Genomic DNA, 19221 nt, shown 5'->3' with positions numbered 1-19221 from the left:
AGGTCTCCACAGTACATCGATGTTGTCGCCAGTGGTCGGCGGAAGGTGCACGTGCCCGTCGACCTGGGACCGGACCGCAGCGACGCACGGATGCACGCCAAGACCGTAGGATCCTACGCAGTGCCGTAGGGGACCGCACCGCCACTTCCCAGCAAATTAGGGACACTGTTGCTCCTGGGGTATCGGCGAGGACCATTCGCAACCGTCTCCATGAAGCTGGGCTACGGTCCCGCACACCGTTAGGCCGTCTTCCGCTCACGCCCCAACATCGTGCAGCCCGCCTCCAGTGGTGTCGCGACAGGCGTGAATGGAGGGACGAATGGAGACGTGTCGTCTTCAGCGATGAGAGTCGCTTCTGCCTTGGTGCCAATGATGGTGGTATGCGTGTTTGGCGCCGTGCAGGTGAGCGCCACAATCAGGACTGCATACGACCGAGGCACACAGGGCCAACACCCGGCATCATGGTGTGGGGAGCGATCTCCTACACTGGCCGTACACCACTGGTGATCGTCGAGGGGACACTGAATAGTGCACGGTACATCCAAACCGTCATCGAATCCATCGTTCTACCATTCCTAGACCGGCAAGGGAACTTGCTGTTCCAACAGGACAATGCACGTCCGCATGTATCCCGTGCCACCCAACGTGCTCTAGAAGGTGTAAGTCAACTACCCTGGCCAGCAAGATCTCCGGATCTGTCCCCCATTGAGCATGTTTGGGACTGGATGAAGCGTCGTCTCACGCGGTCTGCACGTCCAGCACGAACGCTGGTCCAACTGAGGCGCCAGGTGGAAATGGCATGGCAAGCCGTTCCACAGGACTACATCCAGCATCTCTACGATCGTCTCCATGGAAGAATAGCAGCCTGCATTGCTGCGAAAGGTGGATATACACTGTACTAGTGCCGACATTGTGCATGCTCTGTTGCCTGTGTCTATGTGCCTGTGGTTCTGTCAGTGTGATCATGTGATGTATCTGACCCCAGGAATGTGTCAATAAAGTTTCCCCTTCCTGGGACAATGAATTCACGGTGTTCTTATTTCAATTTCCAGGAGTGTATGTTCCCAGACGTCACTGAAAGTAATAAACTGAACTTTGCTGCTTGTGAAAAAATAACAGATGACTGCCAATGTAGAGATGATGTAAAAATCAGAGTGCCTATAGTAAGAAAGGCGTTCCTGAAAAAGAAAAAAAAGAAAAATGTCAACCAAGAATATAAATTTCGGAATTAGAGTCTTTTCTCAGGGTATTTTGATTATTAATGTAGCCTTGTACGTGAGTGAAAAGGTATCGATAGATAGCTCAGAAAGAAGAGAATATATGATATTGAAATATGCTGCTCCAGGAGTGTGCTGAAAATTAATTGCTTAGAGCGTCTAACTTGTGTGAAGGAACTGAATCTAAATGGAGAAAAAGTCTTTTATGACACAGTTTTGACTAAAAGCTGCGATTACTTTATAGTACACATCATGCAGTATCAAACGATCGTCATTCTGTTAATCGGGTAATGAGCTTGTGTGAGTGGGATGAGGAAGGGGTGGGGAAGTAGAAATTATACAAGTAGAGGACAGCTTGAGCAGATTGAAATGAATGTGGATTGCAGTAGTTAGGAAGAAGCAAAAATGCTCTCGCAGGATAGACTTGTGTGGCGACCTGAATCACACAAGTCTATAGATGGGCAATAACACCACGTGCAGGTTTTCAGAGTTGCCTGGTCCTTACTTAGAAGAGGTTACGGCCGTACTGACGATATTCATACTGAAAGAGTGATTAAGATTAAATGGACGTAACCTCTCACGAAAACATTCTGTCATGATATTTTATGAATGTAATGGCGAACTGATCATACGTAGTAAAGGATTCCCTCGCTAATGGAGGAGAATGGAACCAAAATGTTAAAAAAGACTTGGAATTAACCAAAATCACCAAAGAAGAAATAGACGAAAGGAACAATTTTAGAATAAAAGTAAAAAATGGGAGGTTAAACCAGAGACAAAAGTCCGAAGAACCGGAACAAAATGGAGCGAAGAAAGAAGAGCTAAATTCTTGCAAACAATGAAAAACTGGTGGGCAAATAAAAAGGGCAAGAAGAACGGATAAAGCTTCCACTCTGGGAGCTTTGCGACTGATAATAATAATAATAATAATAATAATAACAAAGAATATGCCCCTATAGCTTCACATTCAGTAGCTTCATTACCCCTCTAACATTCAACACACTTTCATTCCCCATTCTTCTTTAAATTAATTATCGTCGACTGATATTACCAAGAGAGTTGACAACACATTTACTATAATTTAGTGTTGTATGTTACCAACAACGTTAGGTGTTGTCGTCCAGGGAATTTTTACTGTGTCGCTTTGTGGACGTGAATTATCTGTTTCAATAAGTAGAGTACCTTTTCGAAATCCTGTAATGGATTCCAGCCGTCTGCTACGCCCTCATGTGCTTTTCATATGGAAAATGAGTAGAGCGTTTCAATTGTGCCTTACAGTCTCTTCAGAATAATGAACACACATTGGGACACAGGCTCTGTTTCGTTCATATAATTTTCTCTCAAGTTCTAAAATTATACCACAGTGTTTGAAACCACCATCCTCTGCAGTCCATTGGTATTTGAAGTCCCTGCGGCTGCGATTTCATTGTCCATAGAATGTCGTGCCGTTGCTCTACCATTATTGGAGCGAGTTTCGAACAGACGTTCGTGAGAAATCTGACTCTCCGGGGTTCATCTAGGAATCTGTTGCCCTTAGCATAGGGGCTTAGTGAAAATTATTATGTCACGTCTGAGTTATGCTGAATCACCTCGTGGGTGTCTTAACATTCTCCCAATTGTTTTAGATTGAAGAAAAGCATTAAAAAAGTTTATATGTGGTCCTATATAATTTCGAAAAGCGCCACTATTGTAAAACCGTGTACTGGTCAAAATCGGCAACGCGTGTGGCACCTCAGTGTGTTTTCGTCATCGTGTCTTTACCACCCACCTAAGCTAAGTTTTATGAGGCATGAACGCAATGCAGCTGGTTAGGTAAGGAAAGAGGTATATCATTTACCGTGATTCCCAAAGCATTTCCCAGCCCTTCTAGAAAAAGAAAGCAGTAGGGAAATGGTCCAAACATGCAGGGCATATCGACAGTTATGACGGGTAGCATGTTCTGTCTTTACTGTAAGTATCGTACCCAGATACATTTAGTTTCCACCTTCCGACAACATTGTCTACCTTTATCCTAATTTTATAATTTCTTAGAATTTGTTACATGAGATTTCTAGTGACCATAGCCTCGAAACAACAAAAGTTCGCGACTCATCGTATCAAGTGATTTCAGGTGGTTATTGGATATTATCCCACGTTTTTCTCGTTTCATAACAGAAATCACTTTATTGAATGGTAGTCGCTTCAGTTCCAGAAATTAAAAGAGAATCAGCAGGATCAGCTCAAAGTTTTTCTTGCTGTTCTGTATACATTGCACCAATCACAGTGCAGCGCCATTGTGAATTCAGTTCTCGGTCATGGGATCAGGATGAGTTGTCCGTAAGCAATTGGAAATCACCCTGACTGCTTTCACGAGACAGGAATCTGCTGCGAATGGGTACGTCGGAAATGATATCGGGAGACTTGTACCAGAGACATTAATGGTACCTCAAATAGTATATTCTTCCGTGGACACTGTTTCTACAGGAACTAAAGGACATATTACCACTTTTCCAAATGAATGAAACTGGCGTCTCAGTGGTAGGCCTAGGGTCCTTGTACAGGGGACGATGTTACCACGGACATAATGCCAGATAATACTTGTTAGCACACGGCGGGAGTTTCCACTGCTTGTCCCCGTGCTCGACAAACCCTACATTGTCCAGACACGTCGACTTATCTCTCCACAATTGAGAACGTTTGGAGCATTATGGTCAGGGCCCTCCAGCTAGCTCGGTGGCAGTTGGACAGAATCATCCCTCAGGAGGACCTCCAATAACCTTATAAATGAATGCAAAGCCGAACACCTGTTTGCCTAACGAACAGAGGTGAATCATTGAGTTCCTGGCCTGCTCAATTTGTGAAGCTCTTTCCCTTGGATCAGTCATTCAGCTTTTCTGAAACTGTAATCATTTATCTGCACATGTACATCACATCTACTGAGTCTCAACCCATTCGGATAGTTTCTTCGTCGGGTATCTGTTTTTTTATTCTTTTGTTTGTTAGTGTAATAGCATTCGAGATGTGGTGCTATCACATAATGCTCAAGATTTTCTGGGCAGAGAAGGTATCAAACGAAGAGGAGCTCTTATTCAGGAGGAAGAGAAGCCCTGTCGGTTTGAGGTCTATTCAACAAAGAAGTGACACATCGGCCAGGCAACTACTGAGACACGATGTTATCGTTAAAGTATCATTTGAAGAGGCAGCAGAAGGGAAGAATATAATAAGCAAACCGAGACTAGAATACATCAGTCATATCATGGACGACATCAGCTGCACCTCCTACACCACTCTCAAGAGGAAGGCCAAAGACTGAAATGCAAGGCGAGCTGCTGACAACCTGCCTGATGACTGAAAACCTGAGAAAAAGTAGGAGATTTTGATAAGTTTTAAAAGTGATGCACATATTGTCCACATGCTTTAAATTTTCGGGACAGGGTATGTGATCTGAGTGATCGTGGTTTGCATGCGTTTCACGTAAGGGCAGAAGTGAACCTTTCCATCACATGCTGGTCTGTTGGTCTCCATTCAGGGCGAACTTTCTGACAGCAATGTCAAAGTATATGTTGTTTTTTAATACATCGAATCATTAGTTATAAGGTTTGCCTCAAACTTGTTGCACAGCCTGGAACAGAGTAAAATCCACACTATTGATCTTGACGTAACTTAAACCATTTAAACTCGAAATCAGCATACGTCTCTTTGTAGAAAATAAAGTAATTCCACGTTATAGACTAATATCCATTAAGTATATCGTAGTATCATGTTCGCTGTCTTTAGGTTCAAAAACTTCGGTATTGATGGTGACGGAGACTGATGTGGACGTACAGGTGAGATGACTTCCAGCTTGATTCTCGCAGTGTCGTTAGTAGAAATTATATCGAGACACCTAGGTGACCTTTGATTCTCCCCAATAAGAGGCAGTAACACTTCGTCACAACCTGTGTCACTGATTTCATGTGGGCTCTAGCATCAGCTCATACAAATGGTCTGGACAACCTATTTACGAGATTACGGACATTTCTGTCAACATTCGAAGAATCGTTGGCAGGGTCGTTACAGAGCAAAACAGACCCCACGGTAGTACAATAGAAGCTGTCAGTGGGTGAGCTGTGGTGGAAGGAAGACGAAGAATGCCTTCGTTTCTATTGCGGGATAATATATTCATACAGTTGGAATGTTCATGAGGTCGGATTCACCCTGCTCGTTTGTTTCGAAGAATCAAACCATAGTGCTCGATGCGAAGCGTACTGAACAGATGCAGCACTCATTGCATCTCACTCGTCTATGTTAGATGAGATATCCCCTTCTCATAGGCATGAATCGTTGGAGTGTTGTAACTGTTTCTCAGTGCTTTACCCGTCCTCTCCTGCTTCATAACATGTTCATTGGTGGCATACATGGCGTCATTTATTTCAAGCTCCTACTTCGTATCCATTGAGACACGCGTATACTACTCAAGTGTTCAATTCTGCTAATTGGTTTTCGTAATCTCCTTAACATATTTAAAAGCGTAGCAATTTTTTGCTTTGATAGTGATATTACTTCGCACTAATATCACCGTTTAGTATGTGATCGACCAGATGAGTCTATGCTTCTGCGGTCTTTGTTTACGTTACAGATCAGCATCTACGAAACTTCCACTCTTTTTGGAAGAAAATGGTTAATGATACAATCTCAGTGAAGTAATAGGTCGTTAAAATCACTTACAACCATTGAACAGTGGAATGTGAACTATGTCGAGATCGGATGCTTCGGCGAAACTATGTGTCTCTGTAAGAGACAAGCTAAACAGAGATGGTATTCCACAGGAAACTGCAACATTTCGAAGTTGGGCTACGTCAGTAACGGCTTTTCCCCAAACTGAAATTCCCCTGCTAGTCTTACACCTTTGCCTCGCACCTGCAGTACTGACAGACGGATGTGTCTCCGACTGGCAATAGCCTTCCATTAGTTGTGATTCGCCAGGATGGAGTTCTGTAATTGGCTTATCTAAATCGTTTTAGGACGGTTTGCATCACACGACTGAAATAATCCAGACCAGTGAAAATTTTGCAGTGGAACCTCGCATCCCCTAAGGAAAACTTTAAACGTTCGACCTCGTATTTGCCTCGGGGTCATCTAACCAACAAACGTTAGTATTATTGGATTGTAATTAAGTGAATCACTTTCTTAGTCCTTCATATAAAATGAGGGTCGACTGAGTTTTACATTCATGGAAGTGTGTGCAGATCATGAGATATTCTCGATAAGTGTCATCTGGCTAAGTGGCTAATATTGCAACGTGTACAGTCTGAGATGTAACCGGTCTTTCATCACTCTCATCCTATCTGCCCCTACTTACTCTTCATGGTGGTAATGATACTGACTTACCTGAGCCCTTCTTGCGGTGCATCGACCAGTATCATCCCTCGTTCCTCGGAGCAAATCTCTCTTTGTGTAATCAGGTCGCTGTCTTGAACCTTAAACGGTGGATTCTCTTCTACGACCTTATTCACCTTGAAGCGCCCAAAAACGTGGACCTGTGGGTGGTTTGATTTTATCATTGCTTACTCAGGTAGGATGGCATATAACTATCATAAATAAAACTTTAGAAACTCCACTTAGCGTTCTTACACATATTATATATCAGTCAGAAAGCCCTTAATTGTAGGAAAGGAAGTGTAATACGTGCTGTAGAGGTCAATTAAAGACTGAGGGATACAAGAATGAACGGGCGAGTATTAGTTGTAGGTTGACACGACTATTTCTAAGGCATCCATGAACAGTTATGAAGGCACTTGACAGACAGTATGCAAAGTTTGGAATATAGAAGCAACTTATTGCCGAAGTAGTGTATAATGTCCACGATGATGTAAAAAGATTAGCTCATGCAGAAGAATGAAACCAGCTGTTGTTGTGGTCTTCAGTCCTGAGACTGGTTTGATGCAGCTCTCGATGCTACTCTATCCTGTGCAAGCTTCTTCATCTCCCAGTATCTACTGCAACCTACATCCTTCTGAATCTGCTTGGTGTATTCATCTCTTGGTCTCCCTCTACGATTTTTACCCTCCACGCTGCCCTCCAATACTAAATTGGTGATCCCTTAATGCCTCAGAACATGTCCTACCAACCGATCCCTTCTTAAGGTCAAGTTGTGCCACAAACTTCTCTTCTCCCCAATCCTATTCAATACTCCTCATTAGTTATGTGATCTACCCATCTAATCTTCATCATTCTTCTGTAGCACCACATTTCGAAAGATTCTATTCTCTTCTTGTCCAAACTATTTATCGTCCATGTTTCACTTCCATACATGGCTACACTCCATACAAATACTTTCAGAAACGACTTCCTGACACTTAAATCTATACTCGGTGTTAACAAATTTCTCTTCTTCAGAAAGACTTTCCTTGCCATTGCCAGTCTACATTTTATATCCTCTCTACTTCGACCATCATCAGTTATTTTGCTCCCCAAATAGCAAAACACCTTTACTACTTTAAGAGTTTTCACTTCGTAAGCTCTTTTCTGTTTATTTTGTTTTATTATTATTATTATTATTTGCGTAACAACGCATATACGAAAAGAGCCGCGAAATACCTTTTAGTAATGCTGTGCCATGAAGTTCTTTATGATCATTAATTCTCAACAAAACAGAATATATTGTATTCTTATTGTTCTGTATCTGGCTATCTATTAAAGGAATATTTTTCGTTACTGTAACTCACTATAAAACTCAATATATCTTCCCTACTTTATAGTTATTGAAAATGTTAATGAAAATTACTTTGTTATGAATACTGATGTTACAGTTCGTAATGATTGTTCAACAACAAAATTTTGCAGTGGATTTTTGTTATCAGTAAAACACCAATAAGTACCACGACTAGCACAAGAACATGAGACTATTATCGGAGAAAAATACGTTTTTTACTATAAGGTTAGCCAAACCAGAACTAAGCACAGCAAGATTCCTATTATATTACGAAGGTAAATTATCTTTTTTGTATTATCAGCAGCCCGCGTCAACCTGCAAAACACATCATAAAATCTGCTGCTCTGCTCTGCAAGTCCGGAAGCTGAAAGAAATAATTTTATTTCACTATTACCTTCCCGCTTCTTTGCGGTATGATAGATTTCATTTAATGCAGTTTGAATACGCCGCGGCAGCGGCTCGTTCGTTCATAGCGCAGCTCTGCACCACGGATAATATTTAAATAACTGAAAATGTCTTAAAGGGATGGTATAATATGCCAAGCAAGCTACTACAAATAATAATAATGCAAGGTTTCATTAGATAACTCTATTCAAAACATTTAAATATGTTAATTATTACACACCTTTAAAATGAGTACGTAATGGCGTACATCTCTCAGTCTCGACAAAAGAATGCTACGTTAGCATACAATACAACGTCACAGGCTATCCTACTCACGTAACTCCAAGAAGAAGACAGAGAAATTAATGTTCATTCTGTATTATTTATACTAGTTGCATATTCTCATCTTTGTTTGATATTTATCGTCTGTGGCGGTTTCAGTACTCGCCGACACAGATATTATCTAAAATAAATAATAAAAAAATACATAATTCCATACAATAACAAAACATGATACACAATGTTTTCTCTTTATCACATAATATGTCTTTTGCTAAGAGACGTTACAATGCCCCCTGGCAGCAATTGACTAACGTTAAGGATGTTCGGCAATATGCTGCCACTAACGTCCGTTTTGTCATTGTCTGTCACCTTATTTGGAATATTCACTGTTCACTTCTTTGCTCTTTTGCACTATAGTTTTAATTACACTCTTTATAGTTTTCTCACACTTTGCGAGGTGACCGTAAACCTAGTCCCAGGGTCATTACAGTTTTCTGGCTCCCCCATTCGGGCTACGTGCGGTCAGAAAACCTGGGAAAACTGCGCCGGAGCCATGGTCATCTCGCCTGGTTTGTCTTAGCACACAGTTTGATTGTTCATCAAAAAAGGTTGGACTTTATCCAAAGTTCACAGATAACAAAGGTTATTTATGACAAAATGTTAAACCTTTAGTCTCCTTGTTAAAAATGTACCTTCTACACTCTTTCACATTTGTGTTCTGTGTCACACTGAAAGTCAATCATTAAACAGTTTACAGTAATGTAATGGATTGTCTCTAAGCTTACTCACGACAAATGTTCTACCATGGTATGGCATTCGTGTCAGTTTGCTTCACTAATGCGACGAAAACATATAACATATATCACTGAACCAATGAATATTTTGAGTCTATACACAGTAACTAAAGAAAAAAAATGTTTGTCACGTAATTTCGTGTCCAATAAATCATTTTCTTATTAGTAGATTAACAACGTAGGTGGTAATGTTTGGTTGAATGTCAATAATGTACGGAGCGGGCGGCGCGAAGCAATTGTTGCGTAGCGTCGTCTGGAACGCGGCGTGCCAACGACCGCTGGGGTCGACGACCTGCTCGCAGTAACAGCGACGGCGTGCTGGGGTGGCGCCCGAGTAGTCGCGGACCGCGCCGAACCATTCACCAATGTCGGCGTGTTGCAGTGGTTTCCCGCGACCGACTGGCTGACGGCACGGCACCCGTCTCTGCTTCTCCGCATGGCTCCCCGTCACAATGCATGAAACAAATATTCCACAACGGTGTACTGTCTTTAAGGATACAGATTATTAGCTGTGGAAGAAAATGCGACTTGGTTAAAAGCGTTTATTGTTCAGTAAGCCGTCGTTTCGCTGGTATGCAGAGGATGTTTTGGCGTGATAACGGGTTTCTTGTGGCTTCACAAGTGAATCGCATTGTGACACTGGTATTCAGTGTTCGTCACACGCACGTTGTACTACACACTTTCACTTGTTCTCACGGTTGATACGCTGCCAGAGCGTCTCTCAACACGCGAAAATGTTTCGGTTCACACACACTAAATGTTTCCGTCGAGCGATGTTTGTTTGCATCGTCTCCGAACGGATCCCTAACTACCGTTTTTACACACAGTATATTGTTCGTTGAGCACTGCACTATGACAGTTAGTCACTCAACACTTGACTTATACCGACGTATATATTGGTGCAGATACAACAGTCATTTTCTGTCCCTACTACACACAATATTCCGTCCTTCCCGAGATTGTTTATGCACACAGTTTATTTTAAATGCATATCAAATGTTCTTCGCATAATCACTCTCATCTACATTGAGTCCATTGTGTTTACCTTGTCATTATACACTTTTAATACTATTACTAGGCATATATGGCTTTTTTGTAATTATTTAAAGGTGTGTGATTTTTGGTACATAGCTTTCTTTTCCTTTTTCAGTGTAGCTTGCCAGGTTATCACCCATCTAGCAAACAGATTTTACCATGTGCATGACAGCTTGACTTGGGCATATTGCTCAATAAATACTTCATTTAGTACTAGTATTATTTTTAATGATCTGTCCTACAGGACTACAGTGTAGTTTCCGCGTTGATTGACTTGATTCGCGTACCGCGTAATGAAAATTCAAGGACGTGTACCAAGTACACAGGCTTCAATTGAAGCATCGATACATACAAAACGTAGGTTACACGGAACGGGTTTGTTTTTGATTGAATTCTGCTCCAGTGTCGTTCTCAGATCACTATTGGCAGTAACATTACATCACATAATTGTTTCGTACTACAAAGTCAATTTTTGGCCAGTAGAGACTCTCTCTCAGGGTTCCTTAATTCTAATACAATTACATCTGTTACATTACTATATGAGATTTCATCATTAATTGCACTTACTTACTACAAATGAAAATGATTCAAGAAATTAATCCTTATTTTATCAACAAAAAGATTGTTCATTGCTTGATGAGCATATAGTATTTAATGACACTAATTGTCTGTAAACAAAGTCTTCCATTTGCATGCTGTTACTCAGTTTACTGATTCTACTTCCTCAAGGTTTAATTACAGACAAATTCTTTCTTACAACTAACATACTTATCCTCTAAAACACAATTGAAATCTTCTCATAACTACTACTATTTACATCTGACACGTCACTGAATAAATAATTTTACATCTTTACGTGGATATAGTCCTTTTATTTTCCCCTTCGCTACTGCTACAAGAGGACTACTGTATGGAGAGAAAGAGGGCTCAATGATATCCCGCTCTAACATCTTCCGAATCTCTTTAGCCACTACTTCCCTCCTCGACCAAGGGATGGAGTAAGATGCGCGACAGTATGTTTTGTGGGGCATCACCTCTATGTGATAGTGGTACCCTTTGACTATTCCTGGTCGGTCGGTAAATACCATTGTATATTCCGATAGCAGCTGCGTCAACTGTTGCTTTTGTATGTTGCTTAAACTTTCAGATTCCTGTACTTTGGTCTGAAATGCATGAACATTTGTTTCAAAATTTCTATCTTCTATACTCGGATAATAGAGATCTGTCACAGGTGAATAATCATTGATGTGTAGTACCCAGGGGTTCCTACATTTGATATTAATTCGGTTGCAACATGGCACAAGTACCTCCTTCGATTTCATCATAAACAACTCAATCCTCCTACCTTTATTAACTATGCTTAGTTTTCCCGAGGAGAGGTCGATCACTGCGTCCCTCTCACGGAGAAAATCTACTCCCAGAATGCAGGCCACCTTTAACCCTTTAACAATGAGGAACAAGCTCACTATGGCTTCGCCCTCCTTACAAATCTCCACCTGCACCTGGTACTTAACTAATTGGCTCTGTGCACTTATAGCTCCAGACACCTTGCAATTATTAACCGGGAAAGTCGGTATGCTACGTCCCTTCCCCAGCGCTTTAAACAATTCTGTACTCATTACACTCACTGAGGCACCTGTGTCGATGATTATATTCACGGCAACATCATTGATTTTCGCTTCTATTATGGCTTGCACATTTTCGTTGCTATCTTTCTTACATTCATGCGGTTCGGTCAGTAGATCTCTATGCATACTGAAAAAAATGGCTCTGAGCACTATGGGACTCAACATCTTAGGTCATAAGTCCCCTAGAACTTAGAACTACTTAAACCTAACTAACCTAAGGACATCACACACACCCATGCCCGAGGCAGGATTCGAACCTGCGACCGTAGCAGTCCCGCGGTTCCGGACTGCAGCGCCAGAACGGCTAGACCACCGCGGCCGGCTCATCCATACTGATACGCAGCATATGTATTCCAGGGATATTATTGTCATTCGTGTTGCTCTCACTCCACCCCTCGGCCAGCGATGGAGAGCATATCGAGGCCGATTCTAGTTTGTTGGATTGCTTGCTTGCGAGGTACTTGGACGGCTATTGTCCGCGACCTCTACTATGTCTACGTTTTGATTTGTAGGCCGCCACGACTGCGCAATAGGCGCGTTTTGCAGTGGTGGTCTGTTGTTGTACCGGTCATTACCCTGCCGCTCTGGGCTTGGTCGCTGATTCTGATTCCAATTGCGATTACTGTCGCTGTAATTGCTATGCCACTGACCTCGCGCATTTTTCCAGCGGTTGGTCCCTGGCAGTCCGGAATCGTACCGGTCGTCAAATCGACACTTTTTATTATGGGACGGTTGACCATACCCGTTCTGACTTCTCCCATTACTACAATTTTGCGAATGCTCTTGCCGCTTATTACCACCCCCACCATTTCCATGGTTGTGGTTTTGTGCACTATTATTTCTGTCATGTTTACACCCTGATCCATTATTCCGCGAGTGATCACACGCTGCTTTTGCGTCTTCCTGGATTAAGTCTAATGAATCTAGAACAGACAGGAAATGTTCCATGTCGCTTTCTGGTACGTGTATTAATTTCTCTTTGATATGAATGGGTAAATGTGATTTTAGGAGTCTTATTATGTCTCTTGGTGAGATAGGCTCGTCCCAGTAGCGCGTTTTGTTTATATATTTCTCGAAATACCGTCTCAGATTCCCAAGACGGGGTGAGTACGGTTCGGGATTGTATACTTCTTTTCTTAGCCGCTCTTGTATACAAGGCGACCAGTATTTCGACAAAAACGCCCTTTCGAATTGTTCATACGTCATGCAGCTGTCTGCTACTTCCGTCGCCCACAACGCTGCATCACCCTGAATGTATGACATTACATATTGAATTTTCTGTGCTTCGTTCCACACACTAGGCAAGATATTTTTAAAGCTTTTTATGAATACTACTGGGTGTACTGACTTCCGTTCCGTAGTAAACGTTTGAAACTGCCTATTTTTTATCAAACTTTCTTCAACCAATATTTTTGGACTATACTGGTTCGCTCCTGGGACATAGGCTGTGTGCTCCGAACCGAAGCTACAGCTCTTCGCATTATCGCCTAAAGATTCACCATTGTTGCGTCGCGTATAAGTTTGTGCGTTGCCAAAAACATTGGCTGTCAGCGACATAGTTTCATGTTCAAGAGGTTTGCTGCTCTGTGCTAAACCCTTTTCCAAGTCGGATATCCGTTTGTTAATATTCACTTGCCACTGCGGAATATCCTCACTGAGTATTTGTTTGATGGTTTGCACGTCGTTCTGTACCTGACTATTTACTGCGGTACTGAACGATTCGGAATCTCTATCTGGTTCAAATGGTTCAAATGGCTCTGAGCACTATGGGACTCAACTGCTGAGGTCATTAGTCCCCTAGAACTTAGAACTAGTTAAACCTAACTAACCTAAGGACATCACAAACATCCATGCCCGAGGCAGGATTCGAACCTGCGACCGTAGCGGTCTTGCGGTTCCAGACTGCAGCGCCTTTAACCGCACGGCCACTTCGGCCGGCTAATCTCTATCTGCCATGGCTGCTTGTACCTTAGAATTAATATTTTTGTCGATCTCACTCTCCTTCGCTTCTAGCCATGAGTTGAATTCGGTTTCAATTTTAGTCGCTTGTTCGTTCCACTTCTGCTCTACAAGCTGTGTGGAATCTATTTCTAGCTTTTCTAATCGGTTGGCTAAGACACCTATCTCGTCTACGATGTTAGTGTCTGCTACTTGCAGGTTGTTGACCTGTACAGTCAACTCCTGCACGGCCTTAGGTATCGACTCATAATTCTGTTTCATACAGGCAATGTCTTTTTTCATAATTTCTAACGATTGCACAAGTTGCTGGTCCCGCTCAGCTAGCTGGCGATCTCGCTCAGCCTGCTGGCGATCCCTCTCAGCTTGCTGTTGTGCAAATTTTGACTGGTAATCCAGCACGCGCTCTAATATCGCCTGAAGTGAACACCCACCAGGCAGATTACCACTCTCTGGTTCCTGCTTTTCTGGGGTTGGTGCAATTTCTTTATCTACCTCTCCTTGAGCACTGGTGGTCGGTGGCACCTCTTCCTGTGCCCCTGCCCCCACATTTTCGCATGGTATATCCTCAAAGAGAGTACTTGTACTGCTTAATGCACCCGTTTCTACATTTCCTGCACTAACTAATGGCTGTTCCTCAGTATCCATATTGCTCGGACGTTGACTACGCAATCTAACCATATTCATAAATTACCTACTCAAACACAAGATCTGACAGTTTTGCCACTTGCACACAAAATATGTTAATCTATCTACAATACACTGCACACTAAAAATTACTATCTACAATCAACTTTGCCCTGTCATAAACACTAACGCCAAACTACGCACACCACTAGCGATATGAGATCACTGCACTGGAGTTAAGCTTCTACAAACAGGACAACTACACTGTAGTCTTACCTTTAGTTTATCTGATTTCGGGGTTCGGCTGCCCCCGTATTATGTAGTAGTTACTGTTTCTCAGTACTCTCAGGATCGTTTCCTCTGACTCGCTTGCAGTAGTGCGTTTTTTTCATGAAAGAATGTTTGTACATTCATTAATACATGGCATTAATCATGATACACATACATACATTTATCACTAAATACATACATATATATATATATAACAATAGACACTGAAAGAAAATCCATAAAACAATTATTTTCGTGACCACTGCAAATTCGGGCCCCGCGTTTTTGGGCGACAGTTTCACTTCGTAAGCTCTTTTCTGTTTATTTTGTTTTATTATTATTATTATTATTATTTGCGTAACAACGCATATACGAAAAGAGCCGCGAAATACCTTTTAGTAATGCTGTGCCATGAAGTACTTTATGATCATTAATTCTCAACAAAACAGAATATATTGTATTCTTATTGTTCTGTATCTGGCTTTCTATTAAAGGAATATTTTTCGTTACTGTAACTCACTTTAAAACTCAACATATCTTCCCTACTTTATAGTTATTGAAAATGTTAATGAAAATTACTTTGTTATGAATACTGATGTTACAGTTCGTAATGATTGTTCAACAACAAAATTTTGCAGTGGATTTTTGTTATCAGTAAAACACCAATAAGTACCACGACTAGCACAAGAACATGAGACTATTATCGGAGAAAAATACGTTTTTTACTATAAGGTTAGCCAGACCAGAACTAAGCACAGCAAGATTCCTATTATATTACGAAGGTAAATTATCTTTTTTGTACTGTTAGTAATATATTATAAGCAGCCCGCGTCAACCTGCAAAACACATCATAAAATCTGCTGCTCTGCTCTGCAAGTCCGGAAGCTGAAAGAAATAATTTTATGTCACTATTACCTTCCCGCTTCTTTGCGGTGTGATAGATTTCATTTAATGCAGTTTGAATACACCGCGGCAGCGGCTCGTTCGTTCATAGCGCAGCTCTGCACCACGGATAATATTTAAATAACTGAAAATGTCTTAAAGGGATGGTATAATATGCCAAGCAAGCTACTACAAATAATAATAATGCAAGGTTTCATTAGATAACTCTATTCACAACATTTAAATATGTTAATTATTACACACCTTTAAAATGAGTACGTAATGGCGTACATCTCTCAGTCTCGACAAAATAATGCTACGTTAGCATACAATACAACGTCACAGGCTATCCTACTCACGTAACTCCAAGAAGAAGACAGAGAAATTAATGTTCGTTCTGTATTATTTATACTAGTTGCATATTCTCATCTTTGTTTGATGTTTATCGTCTGTGGCGGTTTCAGTACTCGCCGACACAGATATTATCTAAAATAAATAATAAAAAAATACATAATTCCATACAATAACAAAACATGATACACAATGTTTTCTCTTTATCACATAATATGTCTTTTGCTAAGAGACGTTACAGAGTCTCATTTCCTTATCTAATTCCCTCAGCATCACCCGACTTAATTCGACTACAGTAGTGCACATAATTATGTACACCAAACACCTAGTCGTCTGGTGCCATAAGCAAACTCCGTTATATTCATGGACCCAGCCAATCTAAATCAGTTCCCAGTTGGAAATGAGTGTTTGAATATTGTTGAAATTAACGTAAGTGATCGCCGTATCTAACTGCTAAATTTCCGTATTATTTTCTTAATCTGAAACATGTTTAGACGAGTAGCTGGGAATGCTATTGAGTAAATGGTGAACACACGCCAGCAGAATAGGGGAGTGTGGGTCGGTGTCAGGTCATTAGCAGGGCCGCAGATCTCTTCAGCCGACAGGCATCGGCATTACAACGGGGGAGAGAGTAGGCAGGTAAAAAAAGGTGGGCCAGTTTATTGCATGCGGGCTAAGCTCCACGGAAAAGGCGCCGTCCGTATTTGCATCCTAAACGATGGGATGTTAGTGTGTACCGTTTTAACTTGACGTGGCCAGTGGCATCAAAGAGACACGTCACGAGCTAGCAGATGCAGGGTGTGTGGTGTTGCAACGCCCTGCGCCCTGCGGAAGGCCACGTTCTGGGAACTGCTAGGCCCACGACGACGCAAACATAAAAATCTCTAAAGTGAAGTGGGAGGAGAGACCATTTGGATCTTTTGTACTTGAGAGCACGGCGCCAGCTGGTGCGAAGCTAAGTGGACTGTTGCTGACTGCTAAGAAACAATACGAGCGGCTCCTGTAGAACAATACATGTAAATTCTGGAGGGCTGATTGGTTGAACTGGGAAACAGTACAGTCGGTGATACTGAGAAGTTGCCTGTTTCTAAGCTCTAGCATAATGACTCTCACTGCTGGTTAATTACATTAAAACCGAGTATGGAAGGAAGACTGTCACAAGCGATCTGACTGGTTAGCGCTCAAAAGCATCACAATCAAAGGTGATTAAAAATATGCACAAGGCGTCACACTCAAAAAGATGTAGAAAATTTCTGCTTCTTGCTGGGAGCGCTCTAGAACATACTTCTATCCGAGACTCGCCAGCGGACACATCAGTTGGGAGAGGCACTCAGGTTCTGCGCTCTGAGGGAGAGCAGCCTCTGGTGCAGGTCAGAATTGTGCGGCCACTACGGCAGCCACTCGCGGGCACCGGTGACGCTAAATATGGTGAGCAGCCACAGAGTTCACTAACCGAGGTATGGTGTGTATGCGAAGATTCTGCATTGAAATTAGGATCTCCATCTTTTTAATCCGAGTGCGTTCACTAGTAATCACGAGATCAACAAGCATTCAATCAAGATATTCGGTGCATACATGATTATAGTTCTTTCATTCATATCTGATTAACGTTCGGCAATCACTGTGCTACTAATGTATTCCCCTCAAAGTCATCACACAGTTATCGCGAAGGTACTGACATTTTAATTTACTGTAACCTAACTTAATAACGAACACAATAGTTTCCTGTCTTTGTGCACTAGAGTGTAACTTCAAGTCTGTAGCCAATCGTGTTATCATCATGTGAGTTGCGACACCCATGATTCACATGTGTTAGGGGCAAACATTTTTTATAAACTCAAATCATTAAGTCAGCAGTTCCTCAACATGTTTAATATAAAACATGTGATCCTATAGGAAGCGATCTGTTTAACGATGTCACCCGATTTAGATCTTTCTGACATCCACAGGGGTAGTCGGTGGCTTAGTCGTAAGCTCATGAAGGGACCTGCTACATAAAACGTTAATTGATTTTTATACTACTAATCTGAATATGGTGTAGAAGTTAAATATTACGTTCAATTAAAAATAAACCCTGAGGAGTTATTAACTATCTTTATGTCACTTTCCCTGATGATATGTTACTCTCTAGAGTGGAAATATTTATTGACACATAATACATTTGCTCTTACATTAGCCGGCCGCTGGTGGCCGAGCGGTTCTAGGCGCTTCAGTCTGGAACCTCAGGACCGCTACGGTCGCAGGTTCGAATCCTGCCTCGGGCATGGATGTGTGTGATGTCCTTAGGTTAGTTAGGTTTAAGTAGTTTCAAGTTCTAGGGGACTGATGACCTGAGATGTTAAGTCCCATAGTGCTCAGAGCCATTTGAACCATTTTTTGCTCTTACATTATGAATGAAACACACACAACACTGTTGTAATATCCTAGGGTATATTGCAGAATATTACACAAGTGTCCTGTGTTTGTCATTTATAATCTATAAAATTTTCTACCAAGATTCGACGGAACAGTCAGTCAGTGCAACATTTGCAATTGTTTCACTGCGTTCTAGTATGATATCAGAGCATCTGTAATTGTTCTAAGGTTATTAACGCAGTACTTTTTGATTAGTTCACACCAATTATATTACAGTCTTTGACCCCATGTATACTCTTCTTCTTCTTTCTTACTTTAAAAAAATTTTTTTTTTGGTTCTAGAACTTCGGTATTGATGCTGATCGGGGATGAACTGGACGTACAGATGGGATGACAACCGGTTAGGTTCTCGTAGTAATCCTATCAGAACCTTCACCAGGACTCCTAGTTCATCCCTGATTCGCTCCAGTGAGAGACAGTAACGCTTTTCACGACTTGTGCCATTGATATCGTGTTTGCTCACCGACTGCTTTTACTACTAATTCACGCAAACAGTCTCGACGAATTACCTAGTTGCAAAGTTACGCATAGCTCATCACGCGAAGAAATATTCATGGGATTGTAATAAACTAGAAAAGACCACTCGAAAGTATAACTGACCCTCTTACTGCGTCAGGTTTTTTTTAAGAAACTTGAAGTTGTTCTCGCTGTGCCCTTTGTGTCGTCACAGAGGTTATCATTAATACAGATGGAATGTTTATGAGGTC

The sequence above is a fragment of the Schistocerca nitens genome, chromosome 7, assembly GCF_023898315.1.
Source record: "Schistocerca nitens isolate TAMUIC-IGC-003100 chromosome 7, iqSchNite1.1, whole genome shotgun sequence".
NCBI lineage: Eukaryota > Metazoa > Arthropoda > Insecta > Orthoptera > Acrididae > Schistocerca > Schistocerca nitens.
The sequence above is the reverse complement of the archived record's forward strand: the minus strand, read 5'-3'. Positions refer to the sequence as shown.